General features: G+C 41.8%; 1 pseudogene; it reads left to right on the plus strand.

Moving 5' to 3' along the window:
* The first annotated feature begins 6,615 nt into the window (after window positions 1-6,615).
* LOC133832893 (F-box/LRR-repeat protein 12-like) lies at window positions 6,616-13,141 on the plus strand (annotated as a pseudogene).
* Window positions 13,142-13,716: the final 575 nt, after the last annotated feature.

Genomic DNA, 13,716 nt, shown 5'->3' on the forward strand with positions numbered 1-13,716 from the left:
AAGGTTCCCCATGCCTCGTAGGTGACTCACGACTTCGCCTTGCTCGCAAAGGCCTGACGCCATAGTGTCTCGCGCGCAACATCCCCGTGCACCACATCATCTCGCGTGCAGCAGCCCGACACACCATGGCTCTGCCTTGCGTGCAGAGGCCTTGCATCACAACGTCTCGCATGCAGCAGCTACGTGCACCACATCATCTCATGCGCACCAGCCCCACACACCACGGCTCCGCCTCGCACCATAGCATCTAGTGTGCAGTTGCCCTGTGCACCACATTATCTTGCACGGACCATCCCCATGCACCATGGCCCTGCCTCGCGTGCAAGGGCCTTGTGCCATAGTGTCTCGTGTGCAGCAGCCCCATGCATGACATCGTCTCGTCCACACCAGCCCCGCGCACCATGGCTCTGCCTCGTGCGCAGGGGCCTCGCGCCACAGTGTCTTGCTTAGAGCAGCCCCGTGCACCACATCATCTCACGCACACCAGCCCCGCACACCACGACTTTGCCTCGCGTGCAGGGGCCTCACGCCACAGTGTCTCATGCGTAGCATCCCCACGCACCACGGCTTGGCCTCGCACGTAGGGGCCTCACGCCACGGGCCTTGGGAGGATTTCGCCTTCCATTCTCCTGGAGGTATGAAATGAATACGGAGGTACGGACTTGAAAACCACAGATGGCAGACCCTATCCCCATGCAAGACAAGTAGTGGTCATACGTGCAAGGTACCTAACGTGGTCCTTCTCAGCCAACCTCTGACATATGTCCCCGGCAAGAAGTGCAGGTACGAGGAGTGGTGGCATGACCTGCAAGCTTCTGGCCATTTATCAGCATCGACACCACAACCCTCTGCTCCACCACGACCAGTGCCACCACCATGACAGCGTACCCAAGTACCTTCTTGTCCCTTGGGACCACCTTTTATCCAAGACCATTAGAGCCAATCTATAAATCGATCTTCACCTATCCATCTAAGGGGTTGGAAAATTCTTGTAATATCAAACTATTCTAAGAGCCATATACGTGTTTTTCTTCTATTGTTCACTTGCAATTTTCCTTCATATTTATACAAGTAATTTTGCGTTCATTAAGTTTTGATTAATTCTTTGAGTTTTCCATCCATATTTCATTGACGAGTTTCTACCGTAAAAAATTTGGCGCCGTCTGTGGAAAGGATAAGTGCCAAGCCATTGTTCTTCCCTTGATTCCGGCAGGAAAAGATGCCAAGACGCTCTAAGTGACGGAGAGAGCCACGTGAGGTGGAGGTCCACCTCGACGAAGATCAACAAAAACCTTCCATGAAGAATCCTCCGCCACACAAAAATGTGGATGCACCAAAGGAGCCCACGATTCCTGGAGATGAAAGGGAGGCTTCATCCCCAGCTGTCCAGCCTGATGAGAACCGTCTGCGATCCATGGCTGCTCTCGTGATAGATGCTGGAGAGCTTCCGCCTCGAAGGCCACCACAGGTGCCGAACTCCGGCTGGAAAGATCCAGGTCCATCAACGCACAGGCCGGACAAGAGTCACCGAGTGCATTCTATAACCTTGAGCTCTAGGTCTCAATTTTACGAAGAGGAGATACATGAGTTACACCGGGAGAACCAAAGGCTAGAAACCACCTTAGAAAATATGAAAGAGGTGTTGAACGACCTGCTACAAGGAAAATCAAGCGTGCCTCTTCCTAGACGAAAGGAAAAAGGCCCAGAGGGTGGAGAAACCATGGTCCCTATGGATGATGGGAGGACTCGGCTCTCCACTAGTAATACCCCTCGGAAAAAGCAGTGTGAACATCCTGGGAAGGCGAAGTAGCCCTAGAAGCCAGAGATGAAGAACAATGCTAACCCTCATAATGAAGCCGAAGTCACCTATAGGGAGGCACCACCTGACCTAAGAGAAAAGCTCAATAGAAAGAGGTCAGAAGTAAGGACAACAACTCATGTGGCCTCTCTGAAAGGTATAGAAAAGAGAAAGGTCGACCCTATCGAGCTGAGAGCCTCCTTGAAAAGGAGGTGACAGGAGCCAGACACTGAGATGAGGAGCCATCGAAGCAAGATCATCATGGTGTCTGGGGGCACATTACCGATAAAGAGTTCGAATACGAGTCACCCTTCACGCAAGAAATTCAGTTGGAACGGCTCCTAGCCAACTTTATAGAACCTCATATGAACCCTTATGAGAGAAATATGGACCCCAAATACCATCTAGACGCGTTCAATGACCTAATGAAATTGAGAGGAATTAATAGCACGGCTAGGTGCCACTGCTTCACTGTCACGTTAAAAGGACCTACGTACAAATGGTGTAAAAGACTTTGACCAGGGTCTATTAGGTCATGGCAACAATTTTCCGATGAGTTTCTCTAACAACATCATGCCGTATGCGATTATACCCTACCGGGCACTAGTCTCGCTAATATAATGCAAGGTGAAGGAGAGAGCTTGAAGAGCTACATCCACAGGTTCAACATGGAGGCGGCTAAAGTGGGAAGCCTGACCAGGGGAGAACTCAAGAAGGCGATCACGGCCGGAGTGCTCCCAGGTAGTAAGCTCTGGGATAATATGCTCAAAAGGGAGGTCACAGACTTAGACGATTTCTACAAGTGGGCACAAACGTACATTCGTGTCGAAGACAACAATGAGAACTTGAAGGCATCACTTTTCAAGCCCTTAGCCCCTGAAAGTTCGATTGACGCAAAAAAGAAAAGAGTGTACGAAGGCCCAAGAGATGACCACCAGAGGAAGCACAAACACGGAGGTAATCCTAGGCAAACATCCAATACCTTCTACACTGACCCGACGCATACTAGGGAGCTTATCTTCATAGAAAACAAGAATCAAGTCCCCTTCAGGAGACCCCCATCAATGAAGAAATATCAATAAAAGAGAGACCCTATAAATCACTGTCAGTATCATAAAGACATTGGCCACACCACCGCGAAATGCACTCATTTAAAGGTGGAAATAGAGGACCTCTTACGCAGGGGGCACTTGGGTAGATACGTCCAAATAGAAAATGAAAGACCAACTGATAGACCACCCTTGCCATGAGCACGAGATGTAGCCCCAGAAGTGTAAGGAGAGGTGAGGACGATCTTTGGAGGACCAAGATTCGGAAGAAAATCGAGAAAAGGGCGATATAGGTACGCCAAGGAAGCCAGACAAAGCCCACCCTCATGCATGCTAAGCTTAGAACAAGGACCCCCAAAAAACTTTAAAGGGGAAAATGATTCAGTAACCCTCACAATGACCCCTTGGTGTTGACTGTTCAGCTTGCAAACATGAGGGTACATCGGGTCCTGGTGGACAATGGAAGCTCTGTAGACATCCTATATCGTCTGGCCTTAGAGAAGATGGGACTGGGTATCAGGAACCTAAAGCCCTGTAACACCTCCCTGTATGGGTTTACAGGAGACTCGATATAACCCCTGGGCACAATCGAGTCAACTCTCACCATGGGAGAGCCACCCAGACAAACCATTATAATGATGAACTTTGTCATAGTAAGTTGTTCCTCGGCCTTCAACGTGGTATTAGGGAGGCCCTCCCTGAGAGAATTGAAGGCGATAACCTCAGTATACCACTTGGCCATAAAATTCCCAACTCCTGGGGGGTGGCGAGCGTGAAAGGGGAACATAAATAAGCATGGGAATGTTATAACACGTCCCTTTGCACAACCACGAGACTGCCATAACTTATGGCGATGGTAGTGCATGGGAGCGCAAACCCGAAAGAGTTCAACCCCAAAGTAACTGAGGATATCAGAATTGATGGTTGTCCATACGTGCCTGAGAAAGAACATTGCGTAAAGCTCCACTTTTAGTTTGGTAAGTCAAAAGGGTTACCATAGTTAGCCCCCTAACAACTATGAATTAGAGGGGTAACTTAGATGCCCTGATATGTAGTAAGAACATCGTCGCCACAAATACCTATGTACTATCCTTATTTTTAATGAATATGTTTTTTTTATTGGCATGTCACACTCCTCATTTACCTGAGCACTTATCTAACTTTTGTGTACCTATCACCAATTGGAATTAACAAAGTGCCTGACAAGATAAATCTCGCCAACCACTTGGGGGTAGGGTACACAGCCATAAATAGTTCTAAAAGAGACCTTTATAAAAAAATACAAGGAAGAAAACCTTGCAAGGCATCTCTCGAGTTCACAAGTTATGAACATCAAGAGGGTGAAAAGGTCCTACTGGAAGAGCCTCCTAATAAAGGTTGATACCTCCACGAGAGGGAAGGCCTCAAGAAGAGCCTCCTTATAAAGGCTGATGCCTCCCCGAGAAGAAAGGCCTCAAGAAGAGCCTCCTAATAAAGGTTGATACCTCCACGAGAGGAAATGCCTCAAGAAGAGCCTCCAAGTAAAGGTTGATGCCTCCAAGAGATGAAAGGCCTCAGGAGGAGCCTCCTAGTAAAGGATTATACCTCCACGAGAGCAAATGCCTCGGGAAGAGCCTCCTAATAAAGGTTGATACCTCCACGAGAGGAAAGACCTCAGGAAGAGCCTCCTAGTAAAGGCTGATGCCTCCATGAGAGGAAAGGCCTCAGGAAGATCATCCACCAATAAGCCTAGAGTGGCCACCAAGATGACTAGCCAAAAAGGGTCCTAAAAGAGATCCTTGAGAAGATAGTATTATGCATAATGACGAGTAGGACACTTCTGGCAAGAAATAATAAGAACACGTAAAAGTATATAAAAGGATGACTAGTTCCCAAAGGGTCAACATATCCTTATAAATACAATCAAGGTGCACCAAAGAGAAAACTATCGAACCCCTTCGCATGGGCTCAAAAGGACCTCAAGCATAATAAATAAAAAGTAAAAAAAAAAGAGACCTATTGTACCCCTTTTTGCCAACTCAAAAGGACTTCAAGCATAGAGAAGCCAAAATAAATGATCATATATATATATAAAGTTGCAATAACGTGGCAGGACTTAGGAAAGTTAAAAAAAAATGATAAGCTCAAATGAGCATACAACCAAATCAAATTAAAGGATAACAAATGCAGAAGCAAAATCTCAAGGCCTCCCGCCGCGAGCATTCCACTCTGCCACCTTGGCGACAACATGCCCACCAAAGGAGGAGAAATCGAAGTTAGGATTTTGCCTCCACACTCAATAGAGGGTGCACTCTATAGATTTGTATTCGATCTCGGCCAAATTCGCCTCCAGGATAGTGATCCTCTCCTGCAACGTTGCAACCTTGGTTTCCGCTCCCTAAAGATCAGCCTCCAGACGAGGGACCTTCTCCCGCAACATCACAACCTTGGTTTCCGCTCTCCTCCTCTTTTTTGAAGATGAAGAGGCCTTCTCCAAGGCCTTCTCTAGCTTGATCCTGGTGTCATTAAACTCCCTCTCAAGCTCCTGAACTTTTACCATGAGACGGTCCCTTTTAGCGTTCGACAAGGAGAGGTCCTACGCCGAGTCGGCAAAGCTTTGAGCCACCAAAGATGCCTGAAAGAAAGAAAAAAGAAAAAAAATATTGGTGAGCAAATAAAGAACTCAAAACCATAAAAAGAAAAGAAAGAGTAAGACTAATGTAAGACGCATGAACTCACCCAAGTTGTGGAGCGCACAAGGGTCTCCCAAAGCTTCGACATGGAAAAATTTCCAAGACCTCTCCACTCGGTCTCAGGAATACCTTCGGCGACCTGGGTTACCTTTGCTCATAAGAGGCCGCCATACGACCCACCCAAGGTTTCCCCTCCAAATCAGGGGCACACGGCTAAGCAGGGACAGATGACCCACTCACCAAAGGAGGAGGAGGCAAAGGAACACCAGAAAAATGGGTCCCCGACGGACCAAGATTGATGGGAGCATGAGGAAGAGTATCATATTCCTCATAAAAGTGCATGAAGAAGCACCTTGGCATGGCTTGTGGATCGCAGGAATGAGAAGCCATGTCACAGTCCATAGGGACCAAAGGAGGGCACCCCCTGGGAGACGGAGATGATCAGGGTGGGAATCTGGATTCTGGGGAAACCTCCTTAGGCACCCAATTTGCATCATCCCCATCCAAGTGAAGTTCGACTAAAGTTGCCTTCTTCCTTCGTTCGAAAATATGCAACAACGAATCGGGATCTGAAACTGTGGACAAACCATAGCGGTTAAGGTTGGCCATAGTGAAGAGACGGGCATCCATTTTTTTAGCAGGGTCGACATCAAGAAAGGTGTCCACTGGTGCTGCCTCCAACTCAGGAATGTCGGGGACACCAACGTTCTTTGCATAATCAACACAGTTACCAATATGAGCATAAGTCCCAAAATAACAAATTCAAGGTAAAAGGAAGAAAAGCTTGAAATACTTACTTTGGGACGAGTGAAAGTGTTCACGTACAAAAAGGGGACCTTTCACGAAGAAAAAGTCCTGCTTCTAGGACCCCAGTTTGGATACAGAGCCCTCTATGAGGGAAACCTAAGAATTAGCTTTTTGCAAGAAATAGAAACCTTTGGATTTAGGGGTTGGCATGTGGTTTTACATAAAGTGCACCTCTTGAGCCTTAGGAGCACGGTGGTTGAGCTCAATAAATGCCATGTATAGGCAGCTTAAGGTTAGCCAGCTCTTAGGCTTCAGCTGGAGCGGAGCAAGGTCGAAATGGTTAAGGATCATGACGAAGAATGGGTGTAAGGGAATGGTCCCACCCGCCTTCAGGATATGCTCACTCATGGCCACGTACCCTGGGGGGGATTATCAGCCCGACACTTGTTGGAAGGAACATATAGCTTGTACTCCTTGCCAATATGGTATTTCTCAGATATCTCCAACAGCCGGTTCTCTAACACGTTGGACACAATAGAAGACGCCAGCAGAGGACCAGAATCTGGCCCCTCGGGAGCTACCTATTGCTGCACTTTCTTCGACATATCTGCAAAAGCCAAAGAAAAAGGTGAGGTTGAAACAGAGCACTTTAACCTCCATTTTTTCTTTGTAGCAAGAGTTTTCCACCGAGTCGCTGAGAGTGGAAGTGCAGAGCAAGGGTGAATTGAAGACAAGGGTTGAGGGGAACCCGGGGTGACCTCATGACAACTAGAAGGGGAGAACGGGGCAAGAGGTTTTCGTCCATGAACTCCAAATCCATTTGTAGATCAAAAAGGCTCACTCCAAGGTTTGCAATGTGGTCACTAAGGTCAAAGGAGAAAGTAACTTTATCACCCCTCAAAATTGAATCTATTTCACTCTCCACCACCCAAATTTTACACCTAAGTTCAGCCATGTGCTCAAGGTGACGTATACGGGCATGCCTCAAAGTGTCATAGTCTTGGTGAGGGTTGTTTTTGGGGGACTCTGAGTCTGAAGATAAGTCTACAAACTCGACCCCCGGAGGAATGCCAAACAATTCCTCACATGCCATAGAACCTCGTCTTGTAGGTAATAAGGGTGCACGTGTAGGTGAAGGGGGTGCTACAACACACAAAGGAACGAGCTCAAAACCTCCCCAGAATATTTCCTTAGCTAGCTAGATAGTAGTAGTAGTAGTTAGTATTAGTTAGTAGTATGTTAGTTACTGTGGATTTTGGTTCAAGACGGGACTTAGTTGGAAACTCATAGCAACAATTGTGGATTTTATAAGTTTAACCTATAGTTTATGAATATTAATTATAACATAAGGTTTGATTATTATTGATGGTTCTAGATATATTATTTATTATAACCTAAGGTTTAGATAGAGCCATTAAGAGCATGACACTTGTCATAATCATGATTATTAAGGAATTAAGTATTTTGATGGATAGTTTAAATAAAAGAAAGATATAAAAGCTCTAGAACCTTCCAGCAGTTGTTAGGATCGTATTATACCTTAGTTAAATCTATTTATCTAATTCAAATTATGCGGAAAAAGTGCAAATATGTGTTTAATATATCAACGTATGCCAATATTTCGCAGCATAGGGACCGATATATTGCCTACAGAAGATATGGAAAACACGTCGACTTTTCACGAACGTACAAACAGGGCTCGGGATTAGGGTAGAGCCGATATATCGCCTATAGGTGGGCGATATATCGCCTCTAGTGATAATTTTTGTAAAGTTTGTGATTTTTGAATTTAAAAATACCCTTAACAACTTAGACCCGCCTTTGAACGATTTTGACCGAGTTCTGGGCGTCAGTTGAACAAAAATTCAAATAATTTTCATTTTATAATCATTTATTTATTCAAATTAAAAGGGGTTAGTTTCACTCCACGAACTCTATAAATAGGACCTAGTGCTCAGCCTTTTTCTTCATTCTTCAAGCATTTGATCAGAGCCTCCAAGGTGCTAGTGTTACTATAGAGAGATACACTTGGGTTTTTGGTTAAAGTTTTATCATTCTAAGCTTTTATAAACACTTGGGAAGTGAGAAATAGTGTGATTTCGGTATTGAGGTTTAGGCCAATCCATAAGGTCATTCAAGGTATTCCTATTCCTTAAGTCCAGTTCTTTATGATTCATTAGTTTTCTTTAGTTTCTTTTTATTCATATCCTAACTCTTGTTTATGATTCTTGATTAGGTATTTATGTTCTTGAAACTTAAGGTCCTTCTTGGTAAGTTCCTTCTTGATGGTTTAGTTCTCATATTCATCTTTATTCTTTAGAGATTCTCACCATTTTTACTGTTGGTTTATAGGAGTGTTCTAATCTCATTCTTGTTCCCAAAAATCCTGGCTTTTGGTAAGGAAAATATGATAGATTTTATGTGCTTATATGTTATGTTTATGTTATGTTATGTTTATTTTATGATATGTATATGTATAGTATGTTTTATAGTCCTTGGGCATATTACTTGTTTAGCTGGCAAGCCCCAAGAATTTATCGGCATATGACTTGCTTAGCTAGCAAGCCCCACAAATTTATGGGCATATGACTTGCTTTGCTAACAAGCCCCAAGAAGTATGATGGCCATTATAGTCCTATATGATATATGTTTTGTAGTATATGTTATATGATTGTTAGTAGATTTTCCTTGCTAGGCATTAGGCTCACTCCTTTATTTTTAGTGTGATGCAGGAAAATGATTATGGAGGCGGAAGGATTCTTGGTAGCTTGGCTTGTGTGTTGAGGATGAATGGAATGAATGGACAGCGTGTCGATCGAGGACGACGTTATTTATTTTTAGTCTTTTAAATTATGTTTTTGATGTAATTCCACAACTAGTATTTAAAGTTTATGTTTTATGTTTTATCAAATAATGGGTACCCATACCGTATCTTATATTTTATTTTGTAATATGCACAATATTATATTGGGGTTTTAATAAAGTTATGATTATTTCTTATGTATGTTTTCTCAAAAGTGGTAGCTATGTCTAGTAGTTTTAATGGTCCAATGTCTTAGAAATAGTTGGGTCATTACAGTTGGTATCAAAGCAATGGTTAAATTGAATGAAGTTCTCCTTGATACACACGCTCAAGCTCCGAATCTAACACTACACCAAATACCCCTTTCCATGACACATGAATATAATAGTATTGAAAAAGTATTATAATACATCAAATAATAAAATAATAGGTGGGAAAAAAAATTGGCCGTATCAAAATTGGCGGTACCAAAATTTTGGAGCCAAATTATCTTCTACTTTTTACTTTTTTATTTGCCTCTATTTTTTTATTTCCAAGGCTCTAAACAATTTTCTAGCACACTTCTGACCATCCCTCGTCTTCCTCTTCCTCTTCTTCTTCTTCTTCCGCCTGCTTGATTCTAGTTAGGGTTTCAGTATCAGCCACCGTCTTCCTCTTCTTCTTCCGCCTGCTTGATTCTAAACCCAGCCGTGACGCTTGTTCCCTCGTCTGCAAGCGGTGGCTATCCCTAGAGCGCCTTAGTCGCACCACGCTTCGAAAATGGGCAGTCTTCAAATTCCAACAATGACCCATCTTTCGTTTGCGAGATATGTGCGGAACCCAAGTCTAGAAGTGAGTCATTTAGGATCAAAGGTTGTAGCCATTCTTACTGTTCTGGGTGCATGGCCAGGTACGTTGCTTCAAAGCTTCAAGATAACATTACGAGAATCGATTACCCTATTTTTGGTTGTAACGGGTCATTGGAGCCCGAGTATTGTCGTTCAATACTTCCCCCGGAGGTGTTTGACAGGTGGGACACGGCGTTGTGTGGGGCTCTGATTCTTGGGACTGAAAAGTTTTACTATCTGTACAAGGATTGCTCAGTGATGTCGATCGATGATGGAAAAGAGGTCATAACGAGCTCGGAGTGCCCAAGTTGCTATAGAATGTTTTGCGCGCAGTGTAAGGTTCCTTGGCATGAACGGATTGAGTGTGCGGAGTTTCAGAAGTTGAATAAGGACGAGAGAGAGAAGGAAGATATTCTGTTGAAGAACCTTGCTCAGAATAAGCAGTGGAAAAGGTGTCCAACTTGCAAATACTATGTTGAAAGATCATCTGGTTGCTTGTTCATACAATGCAGGTCAGATTTTTCATTTCCTTTGGATGTTTCTTTCATGGTTTCTAGTGTCATTAACTATTTTATTTCTACTTATTCACTCTCTTTTTCAAGTACCACTACAAATGATATACATTTAATAGCTTGTTCAGTTATCTGAATAATGGTGTGGACTGGTGAGAGAGCTTTACCTGCTTTTTCTCTTGTAATGTTCATTCCTTCATGTTCATGGTTCTTGTCCATATATACTTAGAAAATGACTTGTCTTATTCTTGGAATTCGCTTACAATTGAAACTTCTTACTGCATTAGCTAGCTATTCGAACAAATATGGAAGTTAAAGGTGCTATGTAGAAAGAGACCAGACACCGGTTGTAGATAGACTATATTGACATAATGGACAAAAGTCTCTAAAGTCATTTTTCGGTGGTCTGACCTCCAAAGTCCAAAAAGATCAATAGCTCTTGGTTGTGGGAATTCATTGTAAGCTCTTGGTATTGATGCTTGTGCTAAGATAACTGATGTCTCACTGGAAGCAGTGGGCGTACATTACAAGTCTCTTGAGACCCTTTCTTTAGATTCTGAGTTCATGCACAACAAAGGGGTGCTTGCTGTAACCCAAGGATGCCCATTTTTTAAAGTATTGAAGCTACAATGCATCAATGTTACTGATGAGGCTTTGAAAGCTGTAGGCACTTCTTGTGCGTCATTGGAGTTATTAGCTCTATATAGTTTCCAGAGATTCACAGATAAGTTAGTGCCATTTTTTAATATTTCTCACCTCAGTTTTTACATCTTTATTTGATATGTGTTTTTGGTCATTTATTGTCGAGCAATGTGCTATCTGATTAGAGGTATGAAGAATCTGTAACCATAGAACTCATTGGAACAAATTAAATCTTGTGTACTTTTTTTTTGTCTATTTCATTTGCTCTTAGGTTCATTTTTCAATTTTTCTATTGATTGCCTCTAAATGTTATTGGGTACCTTAGTTTATAAGATAGAAGAGATGTGATAACATCTTGGATTTTTTTCATATCTTTATTCTATTTTCTAGTAAGTTTAGTACTTATTCTTTCATTTCATCCTGATTTTAAAACTCAGGGGTTTACGTGCCATTGGGAATGGATGTAAGAAGCTAAAAGATCTCACTCTAAGTGACTGCTATTTCCTAAGTGACAAGGGTTTGGAAGCTATTGCCACTGGTTGCAAGCAACTTACTCATCTTACAGTTAATGAGTGCCACAATATTGGTACTCTGGGACTGGAATTCATTAGGAAATCTTGCTCGTATGTATCTCTCCCAGCTTGAATTAAAATTGGTATAATAGGAGGTAATACTATGAATGAATAGGATGGAGTTCACGTTTAAGTTACACACATTGACTATTCTTGAGTTATGTTTAGTTCCATGATATTACTAGTGTATTAATAATATGACATTTCCTCCTTTCCATGATATGTGAACTATTTGTTTAAACAACTTGATTGGAGAAGTAATTATAATCTTTGCTTTGTGCAAATTAGTTGTTCTTATTTATCATTTTACGTAAAAGTAGATTAATTTGTGTTAGGATAAGCTCGGTTATTTGTTCCACTAAATTATGCTTGTTCCGTATATCCTGGATAATTGCAGGCTTCTTACTGAATTGACTTTGTTGTACTGCCAAAGGATTAGCAACCGTGCCCTTCTCGAGATTGGAAGGGGTTGCAAGCTCTTACAAGCGCTTGATTTAGTCGATTGCTCAAGTATTGGAGATGAAGCAATTTGTTATATAGCCAAAGGCTGCAGGAATTTGAAGAAGCTTCACATTCGTCGATGCTATGAGGTACGTTCTCTTTCTCACTTATTAATTACATCGTTTATAAGTATTCCTTCTCCCATGAGATCCATTTGTATACACCTTCCAATTTTTTATTTAATGTTGTTTAAACAAAATTTTTAAAGTAAATATGATACTTGTTGACAAGCTTAATACCGTATCATTGTTACTGAAGAATGCTTCATTGTTTATACGATGTATTTGATTGCCTTTTGTTAAAAAGTTTTCTTTTAGTGGTCGGTCTGGTAGTTACCATGTGAATTATTAGTGACAGCATATATATCGCTCTCTTGATTTCCATGCTTTATGTGCTCTATATGCTGTCACAGGTACAATTTTTTGTTCTCCTTTTTAATCTACTCTCGAATTATTTTTACTCCGCAATGATGCATTCCAATTTTCTTACTTAATTTATTTCTGTGCATACCTTTTTTTTCTTGATTTCTTTATTGTACACTTACCTGCCCCCCTCTCTTTCCCTACTTCCTTTGGGGTTTGAAAAAGCTTTCTTAAAAGTCATCTTTTACATCATATTAGCTATCTGTTTCTTTGGATATAAAAAATATCTCTTATAGATTCTAGGCCATTGGATCTTATATATATCTTACATCATGCAGCTATGTTTACATGCACACAAGCATATGTAGTGCTCTTTATTGCTTCTTACATTATGATATTATATTTATATGCACATAATCATATGTTTATGATTCCACTACTCTTAAGACCATTGAGATTCATTCAAAGAGTGAATTTATAATAATTTAGGATCAAAATATTGTATTATTATGTGAATCTATTTGGTGTGTTTCATTTTCTTATCTGAGTAATGGCCCTTGAGCTTATGTTGTGTTTCATTTTTCTTCATTTGTTATCTTTTTTGCTAACATACTCTTTTGACCATTTCTCTACAGGATCACAGAGAAAGTGAATGACAGGTGGCAGGTTTGTGTGAGCCTTAGTGATGGGCAATTTCAACAGGTATTTGAATTTTTATGTTAAATGAGAGTACTTTCATGTTGTTCTGCACTTTTAAGGGTGATTTATTCTTATTGTTTTCTCTTGTTAAACCGGGTTAGCTTTGTAAATTCGATTGCCATAATTAAGGGTGGAACTCATGTAGATCACGTCACAAGTCAGATCACTAATCATGTCATGATTCTTGTAAATAAGAAGAACAAGAATGCCAACTTGAAAGCCCACAATGTGAAGAATTATATATGGGTTTTTGTCAATGCTATTATTGACAATCCTGCTTTTGATTCTCAAACTAAAGAAACTCTTACCATTCGTCCAAGCAGTTTTGGGTCTAAATGTGAACTCCCACCAGAGTTCTTAAAGAAAGGTTCGAGAAGCTCTTTGCTTGTTTATGTAGATGCACTCTTATCATTACTTTCTGTATCTTTGTTTATGTTTTACCTTTTAAACTTGCAGTGGCAAAGTCTGGCATTGTGGATAGTCTTCTTTCCTGGGCCAACTTCAATCAGATTAAGGATCTTAAGAAAACAGA

Source organism: Humulus lupulus, chromosome 4, assembly GCF_963169125.1.
Source record: "Humulus lupulus chromosome 4, drHumLupu1.1, whole genome shotgun sequence".
In the NCBI taxonomy this organism is placed as follows: domain Eukaryota; kingdom Viridiplantae; phylum Streptophyta; class Magnoliopsida; order Rosales; family Cannabaceae; genus Humulus; species Humulus lupulus.